Source organism: Octopus sinensis, unplaced genomic scaffold (assembly GCF_006345805.1).
Source record: "Octopus sinensis unplaced genomic scaffold, ASM634580v1 Contig16733, whole genome shotgun sequence".
NCBI classification, from domain to species: Eukaryota; Metazoa; Mollusca; class Cephalopoda; order Octopoda; family Octopodidae; genus Octopus; species Octopus sinensis.
In genome coordinates, this window is record NW_021834539.1 from 5,973 (window position 1) to 16,026 (window position 10,054).

A 10,054-nucleotide genomic window follows, 5' to 3' on the forward strand; every position below is an offset into this window, starting at 1 on the left:
CCTAGTAGTAAAGTATCAACAGTCTTTTTATATGAGTTACAGTGACTGCATTTATTCTCTCCCTTATTTAAAAACAAGTTTCGGTATTGCAGTATGCACAGGCTTACTTCGGTCCGGGGGGAATTTTTTTTCATAGTCTGGTCACCCACGAGATTTATTAACATGAACTCAACTTCAGTATTTATCAAATATTAAAACAAAATAAAGTACAAGGGATTCTTTTTGATTTATCAGTAAATATTCAACTTGAAGTTGATATTCAGGCTCAATATATTGAGCTTCTTTTTTAGGTCTAGGATTTTCCTCAACATCTCCGGAGAGGATGAGCCGCCCGCGGGAAAGTTCCCGAACTTGGAGGAAGTGCTGCCCAGAGGGAGGTCATCTGGATGGATGTCGACAAATGGTTCTTTTTGAATACAATTTAAGATTTTATCTGATGCGAACAAAAATGGTGAACCACATGACGCGCGGTCTTTTATTTTTTTGGCGTCCCTCTCACATTAAAAGTTTGAAAACTTTCAAATACGCTGCTACGTTACTGAGTATAAAGTAATAATTTTTCGTATTGTTTTGAACATTAGATTCACACCGTTTCGAAATAATATTATTTGTTTTAAGTTAAATGTTTAGGATTGTTAAGTGTAAGGATATTGGCAGATGAATCCGGTTTTACGTAGGCATGAAATATCATACATCTTCCCATCTGAATTTATGGCAGCACAATCTTCGTTATATTTGTTATCTGGTTGGTCAGCTCCCCACTTTATTTCCGACTATAAATGTTTAATAAAATCAATTAATCTACTATACAGCCAAATTTCCTTCTGTGTCTTTGAACTTGCCTTCTGTGACTTGATCATCATAACCAACAAAATAATCTTTGCTGTATTGTTTGATCAGTACTTTAATAGTTAGTTTTTTATATGGCACCATTTATATATTCCAATTCTTTGTCCGATTTAAATGTTGCTAAGTCTCCTCCATATATTTGGCATAAATATTTTCCAGAACGTTGAAATCTATAGACGTTGTATATCTTAAAACACTTCTGGATGTCTTTATTGCAATCTCCTTAAGGTTTAACAAAATGGAATACCTTTCCAAGTAACAGACAGAATTTGATTAAGATTTAATATAACAGTCAAGTATAATAGCATTGTTTCGTATAATTACTTTTTGAAATATAAGTTAATATACATATTAAGTAAACATCTGTTATTATGAGCAGCTGACTATTTTTTATAATTAGATATGAAGCAATATTAAGCAAAATATTTATTTAAGATTAAAATATTTCTAAATAAACAAACTGGTAAATTTCATTACAAAAAATATCTATTTGATAAATAAGAGACTGGAATTATTATTATTATTAAAGACCAAACACGGGCAAAGCCAGTTAATTATAGTTATTCCCGTGATCGCCGATCCAAACGAGGGAGATCCTAATGAAAGGTTCGATCCTGCCCGCATGATCGGCCTGAGACGACGATGTCCCAGGGTCTGAGAGCTAGAAGTCCTTTTTCGGTAGGCATTAAGTGCCTCCTGAGCGTTGCCATATCCGATTGGAATTTTCCAACTGACATGGTGGACCCCGTAACGCCACGCTAAGACCGGAAGGTAAGAGATCCTCATTTCCAACTGTGTCGTGCCAGAAGTACTCGTTACCTCACGGGCAGGGGAACGATAACGAGAATTGGCCCCAGGATGAAAACTGGCCTCCTTCGGAATCGAACTCACGACTGTCCAAATCCATTATCCATAGCTTAGTCTTCAGCCAAGAGACTGGAATCACAGTCCATAAAGGTTTGAATCATTGTGAGGTGAAAAATCTCTATAAGTACGACCTACTTGCAAGTGAATTGGAATAATCCACAATGCTATTAGTACATCAGAGAGTATACGCGGTCCAACAGGAGGCGAATCGAGGAGGCCCAACAAAGGGCCCTCAGATTAACCGATCGTTGGTCGCATGATAGCCAACGCCCCGGTCCAGCTTCTCTGGAAGACCTCATCAAGCTGAACCTCGGCCCGTCAGCGAATGCTCCGCCAAAAACAGCCTGCTGCCCTGTGCGATCTTGTGTGGGCTCGTGGAAAGATCACCGAGCGAAGATGAGGTCCCTGGTTGAGTGCATTGGGATCACGTGACGTTTGTTCGGTTTTTAGCGTGGTCTTGGTGATTTAATGAATAAATAAAATAAATACGCATAGGACATAAGTTTGGAATGATCTCTCCAGAAGAATGCCAAAAGACTTTTTTACAAATTGAGCAACGAAGTCTTGCCAAATGAAGTCATTGAGTCGAACTTAAGAATGATCACAGAAGATGCTAACCCTGTAAGATGGATGAGTGGTAAGTACAGCTCAAGAATGAACAAAGATTCCTTTAGCTGGTAGAAAGTTATTTTTGTTTTTTAGTCACCTGCATTTTACAACATTCACATCAGTGCTTTTCAGACACTAGTATAGAATTGAGTGTAAAGGTTTTTTCTCAATTTTTTCTAGTGGATGTAAAAGTTAAATCTTTTGGAGTTTTCTAGATCTCAATCTCTTCTCATTGTTAATTAAAACTGATTTGTAATACTTTTTTTTATAATTCCATAATTGCTCTATTGAATTCACTACTTGACAATATTAAGAATTTATAGTTTTCTCTAACTTCAACATGAAAACTGGGATTCGCTTTTTCAAATACTAAGAAACATGAGAAGATTTGAAAATATTTGATTGGACTGAAAAAATCCGTAAGATTTTATGAAAATAGATATTTATCAGCTCGGTATCTTATTCGTTTTAAAATTATCAATCTGATTTCTCGATCTTAGAAATCGAACTTTCTTTTTCCGATAACTATAAAGGCTGTCAGATGTCTTTTAATCAAAACTCTATGTACCTGGATTCTTAATGGTAGCTCTGGTTATTTTTCTCTCATCTAATGTAATTGCCTTAAACAAGGCTGAAGAAGGAATTCCCGTTATCAAAGATCATCTGTTCAAATGTTAATCCTGGATGCCAAATCAATTGAAATTAATCTGAAAGTAGCCGGTAGCGCTCATGCGTGTAGAATTCGACAATTCGAAATACAAGTTGATATTCTATTCATATCGGAACTGGATGTTCGCAATGCTTTAATAGAAGTTAACCTAGATATCTCTCTTCAGAAGTTCATACTTGGAGTTCTATGTTATATCCAGTTTTATTCTCTTCATAATACTCTTGCAACTTTTTGGGAATTTTGCAATGGATACATAGATACTCACGTCCATCAAAGAATAGATTCCTATTTTGTAGAAAACAGTATAGAGTTTCACATCATGGAGAGTTAATCCCTTTTGCCAACACTTTACTTGATATTTTGATATCGAAATTTAAACAAAGGGGGGTGAAGCAATTTACTTCTAATTTTCTTACTTAAATATTGCATGTGCGCTTCTCTCAATTTTCTAACAGTAATAGCATGTTTGTCAGTAGTTCTCTACTTTGCGATAATTGCAATATGCCATTTTTGTTTATTCCCGACCTCCATAGACAAAAATTGAATTTTTTTATTTAAATCTTTCAGAAACAGGAGGACCATTCGTTTGCTTATAAAAATAGAGTCAAAGGTAAATTAATTGTTTTAAGGATTAATTAAAAGCCAGTGAAATAAAAGTAATTGACAATGACATCCATAATTTTTGTTGAGGTATTTCCTTCTTGAGAACTTATTTTAAGATTCTCCACAAAAAACAAGTGATTCTTAAATTAATTCAAAATTTAGGAAAATTAGTATTCGACTGAGAGGACCTATGACCATAACAAAAAATTGACGGGATAATGAATCACGTTGTAGAATTCCACAGTTAAGTTTACATAGGAGACCATTATCTAACGACATTTTTCACAAGGTTTGTTATTGACAGATGAGTTCCTACACACTCCAGCACATGGAATAAAAAATTGCATCAGTTGATCATCATAACCAACAAAATAAGACTTTTTGTAATAAAAAGTTAAACCAAATCAACAGTTTCCTTCGGATCGGGATCAACGGAAATAGGATTGGATAGATTTCAATCTTTTATTTTTTTGTTTAATTGTAAACTTATAATATTGGGATTTTTTTGTTTTTCGACTCTTTGCATTCGAACTTCAATACGTACACGTGTTCGTGAACACTCTCTTATTTTTTGTCTTTAATACGTAGACGTGCTTATGAATAGTGCCATCTCTTTATATAAAATATTTACTAAATCAACTTGTTTTTAATAAAAAAACTGTTGTGAAAGAAAAAATATTCTAAAAAAGTTGTTAATAGCTGTATAACTCATACAAATGACTAGATTTTTCCGTCTAACACTGGCTGTACATGATAAATTGCTATCTTTTGAGCAAAAATACGAATTATTTTTTGCGAAACAACGAAACTAATCAACTTGCATGAATATTGCGGAAGGATTAACATTTCCGTAAGAATTTAATTAATCGCCCAATATATTATTCTAGTTAACGCTAAATGTTCAAACTACAGTCATGGGGTTAGTCACCTTTTGTCACAAATTAATTAAATTAAAATAGAAAAACACAAGAGCCAAAGACAAAGACAGACATTCCTACTCAGCCCGCTGGAAAAGATGCCGTTATGAGCCAAATCAAGAAAGGAAAACCTAAATTGGCACATGCAACAACAAACGATCGAAGTGCTCCAATGAAGTAATACATCTCATTCATAATTATTCGATAGAAAATAAGCTAACACAATTAATTTCTAACCTAAGGAGTATTTTTTGATTAGTTCTTTTTAATAAAAGATATTTTTTCTTCAGCTTTATTATTAAATATGCAAGATAATAATTATGCACGGAAATGCTTTTTTTATTTCTTATATGATGAGAATAAAGATATTTTTTCTTAAACGAATCAATTGTTTCTGCGTAACAGTAAGGTTTCGATATATGAATTCGCGTTCACCTGTTCTAAATTCGAATTTTTTTATTAGGGAAAAATTTGAGCAATATTTTAATGTATGTTTGCTACAGACTAAGCATTCTGGAGTATATTTTAATATATCTATGATATCTGATTGGTAAGATGCATTTTTTAATCTGCTTATGAAAATCGGTTTAAATTCTATCTAAAATTTAGAACATTACGTTTGGAAACGTGAGTTCCTGGTTTTCTATTAAAATCAAAATGTTTCTTTTTTAAACATAAGTCATTAATTATATCCAGCATGATAAAATTTTCACATTAGATACTGATTTTTCGCGATTCATCTCTAAACATTTTCAAGAATCTATTAACAGACGTTATTATTTTGACTAGCACATCTCTTTTGAAAGAAACTATTTTATGGTCGCCAATAAAGAAGAATTGATTCGTGGAGTGTGTAAACATATTGGGCTATTGGAGTTTGGAAAACATTGAGTTATGTATCCTGCTTAAGAGATCCATCCTCTTTGGAATATTCCCCCGGCAAAACTTTACTTTCCCAATTCTTTCACATCGATATGTATGTTTTCTGTCCACCTTTTGATTATTTTCTTTATAAAGTTGACGATTCAATGAGATATTCAAAATCAACTCAATACGTAAAACAAAAACTCATGATCAATTGAGTCAAATATCCAAGCAGAATATTTCCATAATTTTTATTTAAGTATTGGTTAATGAGGACTTGCTCTTTGGAGCCTTGACATTGCTTCCTCGTCCGAAGCTGATTGTCTGACATTAAGGCAAATGTCTCGACAAAATCGGTCAGTTTAGAATTAGCACATTTGATGACACGTTTATGCAAAGTTGAATTCTAAGAAATAAAATTATTATGCTCATTCCCATAATTAAATGAAATTCTTTTCTTAATATGTTCCTCATACATTTTAATTTTGGTTTCGAATATTTTCTATTAAAAACTGAAATTTAAACACAAAATGACCAAATTATATCCAAATTTGTTGAGTTTTTGTTTTCGTTTTCTTGTGGACTTTTTAAACGTTCAGGTTCTTTTTGTAATACTATTAAATCGGTTTCGGTATTGTGTAATTCTTCTGAAGAATTTGATATTCTATTTTATGTTTTTTCAATTCTTTTTTAACTTAATTATTTTTTCCTAGTTTTAGATCACTGAATTCTACTTTATAAATTGCTATAGTTTCTTGATTTTTTGGTAATTTTAACTTTTGTCGGTGAAAAATATATTTTTGATTGAGCTGACTGTAAAGATTAACTCACTCTGGGGAGATTGTTATCGAAGTGAGCGTCCTCAATCATAGAATCTAAATGCAAAAACAGACGATGTGGCCGAGTGGTTAAGGCGGCAGACTGCTAATCTGTTGGGTTATCCCGCGTGGGTTCGAATCCCACCGTCGTCGTTTTTATTTTTTTTTATTAATTTTTATTTAAGGTTACAAAATGCAAATAAATAAGGTTATAAAATGAAGAAGAATTAAACATGTGTACAGAAGCCTGGTTTTTTTTGCGGAGTATGGAAATCGAAATTCTTTGCCAGAGTCTTTATGATTCTCGAGGCTCACTTCTGTAGGATCGATTTTTCTCCCTATATCGCGGATGAAAACTGTCGCGAGGATTTATAATCAACTGGTTAGTTAGTTTATCCAATTAAGTCGTATCCGACCCTTAGAGATCTCTTAAGCCTATTTTCTCTACACTTCTCCGTCAATTCCGTGACGTATTATGCCGATTATACCTATCGAGTCCTCTGTCTACCGGAATTTTTCTTTGCAGTAATGATTATTTCCAATAAATCAGAGCAGGAGACATTTTCAAAGAAAACCAATGGTCCAAGCTGCGAACTTGTGTGATTATTTGTGACGCAGATTTGGGATTTGATGTTTTGCAGTTTGTAACGAATTAATCGTAGGAGAATTTGCTCACAAGATTTTTTGACAGTTATGATCAATTAAATCAAATGCACCATTTTTATCGGAACTTTTTCCTAGTGAAGCCAATAAGGAGAATAGTCAAAAGCCTAAGGATCAGCTCAAAAACATCTGGCTGCGTATTGAATGGAAGTTTCCGCAATAACACAGCGACCGAGATTCGGTGAAAAAGCCACTTCCCTTCGGTCATTTTTTCAATGAGATTCTCCTACCAATGTCTGTGAGGAGTTGAGTCGCATCCTTGCCGACGATTCCTGACGTTACAAAGGCAGGGGGCAAACTCGAAAGCGTCCGGAATACAGGGGTATTTTGTTTTCTTTGAATCTTCGGTCTGAGTATTGGCGAAGCTCATGTACCTTAAGGTTTTGAAAAGTCAAAATAAAATTAGTACTTAATTAGTGTATCTGCTTTCAGTAGATTTTCCTTTTCTTCGAGCTCGAACCAACGTCTTCGACAAACACATTTATCCTTTTTACAGGGTAGACCACATCTGTAGTTGTTCTCGAGTCCGTTTCTATGGTCACACTCGGGAAGCTTCCTCCCTAGTTGCCTTTGTAAACCTCGTCATTTGACGATTTTCGGGTAGCTACATTCCATGCTTATATTCTGTACTCATGTTCTGCAATATTTTTCGAATAACCACAGACTGAATTTAAGCTTGTGTGGGTCCTTCGAGACCAACTGAGTCACAGTGATGTTTTTAGAATTTACTCACACCACCGTCCCACGTTAGTACCAGTGATACTATAGTTATTTTTGCGTCGAGGATTACTCCCAATTCACTGGCATTTTACTTTTGCAGCTTTTCCACCTTAACTTGCTTTAAGTTTTTTTGGAAAGTGATCGACAATCTCAATAAGCGTGATTGTTGTCTTCATTTTGTCGAATACGAAGATGTCCGGCTTGTTATTCTTGATTCTCAGATCCGTACTTATTGTCGTGTAAAAACAGAGTTATTTGCAACTATTGGCTAAACAGAATGAGTTTTTAATCCCCAGGATTTTTTAATTCCATACTACGTGCATAAATACAGATGTATATACTTCATTACTTCGTTTTGTTTTCTTAGGTAGTCACTATTTAGCATTCAACTACATGTCGTCGCTAAGTGATCAATTGTCTTTGTGGCTGAGTTACAGTGACTGCACAATGCTCCCGCATTGTCGAAAAATAGGTTACGGTCCTGTATTAGACATAGAAGCTTCTCGGTTTTCGAGAAGTTATTTCCACGAGATAACTAATGAGGGGATTTACCAATATCGACGTTGGGATCATTTAAACACTCAAAGAGAATTGCATGGAATGGTGTTTTCCTTATTTTTCAATCAAGCAGTTCTTCTGCATTTCTCTCAGAATGTTCAAATTAAGGTCCCCAGTTTCGTGGATGTTGTATTTGCGCTTGAGGTATTTCACGATTTGGTCAAATGTGTTTTCTTTGCATGAATGACCCGCAGAATCTTATCTTTCCTTAGGCAGTAACAACACTTTTTCTCAAGATCACGGAGGAATTGGAGAAGTATTCGTTCACTTTTGTAGACAGTGGATACGAGTCCTCTTCCGAATTGACTTCTTGGGAGGTTAAGCCTTTCTTTGTTTGCAGGTTTCAAGTGAATTTGGTGTTGTACAAAGCTATTGCGCACATTTTTGTCAATCTGTTCAAGTTCAGTTGACTCAATATTGACGAGCCTAATGTAGCAGTTGTAGAGAGATAATGCGTGCTCATTAATGCCTTCACATAAGTTGCAAGAGTTTAATTTTGTCTTCGAAAGATTGTCGATCCTTTTTTTAATTTTTCAAAGAGTGTGTTCAGTACTTCCCTTTCAATTCTTCAATCTTCTAGGATTCCAAGGTGTCTGTAACCATCTAGCCCATCAAGGAATTTAGCTTCCGACCGAAAGTCAGTCAGGATAATTCCGGACTTTTCGACATTTTTTTCAGTCCGGCGGCTCCAAAGAAATTATTTACCTCGTACATCATACTCATCATTTTATTTTCTTTTCATGAAAATATTTTTAGGTCATCCATAAAAAGTAGGTGGTTTGTTTTGTATGTAATAAAACCGTGGTCTTAATTATCCATCATAACTTTTGGGTAATTTTCGTTCAGAATTCTACTGAAGGGGTCCATTACAAGTGCAAAGATTTGAGGTGACAAAAAATCACCCGGAAGTATTTCCCTTTCCATTTTTACCTCTCCGATTACGTACTAGTTCAGGGTTAAAGAAAAAATGTAAAAAATATCATTTGAAAAAAAGTCCATCTATAAATTAGAATCAGATTAATTATATAAACAACACATATAATGAAAATTATGCAATATGAAACTTTTTTAAAAAATAAGCCAATTAAAAAACAATATTGTAAAATCTCCCCGACCGGGAATCGAACCCGGGCCACCGCGATGACAACGCGGCATACTAACCATTATACTATCGGGGACATTTGATAATTTTATGGCTATTTTCTCCATTTATATAAATAAATTCACACTCCTTTATAATGTCACCCCGCTTATTGCCACGTCATTTTTTGATTCTTCTTTGAATTTGTCTTTATAATGCCAAACTCCGCCACTCAGTTATTGCCACGTCAAATCATGTGTCTTATCAGATATTACGCCGTTCAAATTTTTAAATACAAATTTCGCTGTCTTTTATAATTTGTTCGATAATAGGAAGTTTCACAGTAAAATAAAATTTACAGCACTTCTAATGAAGCTTTAGTATTCCCCATTGGCATTCTTAGTCAATAGCGAATGCCAGTCTCTTCATCTCCATTTCATTGTCCAAACAGATAACCAATTTGTGTTTTTCGTTATTCTCGTCCTTTAGATAGAGACTATGAATTAGGAATATCAAATATACCGATCATCAATTATCATAAATTGATTTGCTTTTTTAATAAGTTTGTATTTTTCGGATTTAGATGTAGTTTGTATGGGTATTTGGAGTAATGCATTTACAATATTTTAGTATTCACTGTCATTTTTCACGTAACCTAAGGATTGAGACTATACTAATACAACATCTTTTGGAAGATACCATTTTTTAATTAAAATAACGCTAAATACTTTTTATAGTAAATTATTTTCGTTTTTAATTGAATGTCACGTCTGTTACGGATGTCTTTATCGCGTTTTACAACTTTCGCGACGTCCCCTACTTTTTCACTTGGGAG

At 34.2% G+C, this 10,054-nt stretch overlaps 2 non-coding genes across 2 annotated transcripts; one reads left to right on the top strand and one right to left on the bottom strand.

Annotated features, from left to right (window-relative positions):
- Nucleotides 1–6,269: 6,269 nt before the first annotated feature.
- On the top strand, nt 6,270–6,350 carry Trnas-gcu. Its single transcript has one exon. It is a non-coding gene; the product is annotated as a tRNA-Ser (tRNA).
- A 2,894-nt stretch (nt 6,351–9,244) lies between these two features.
- Trnad-guc lies at nt 9,245–9,316 on the bottom strand. Its single transcript has one exon. It is a non-coding gene; the product is annotated as a tRNA-Asp (tRNA).
- Between the last annotated feature and the right edge of the window lie 738 nt (nt 9,317–10,054).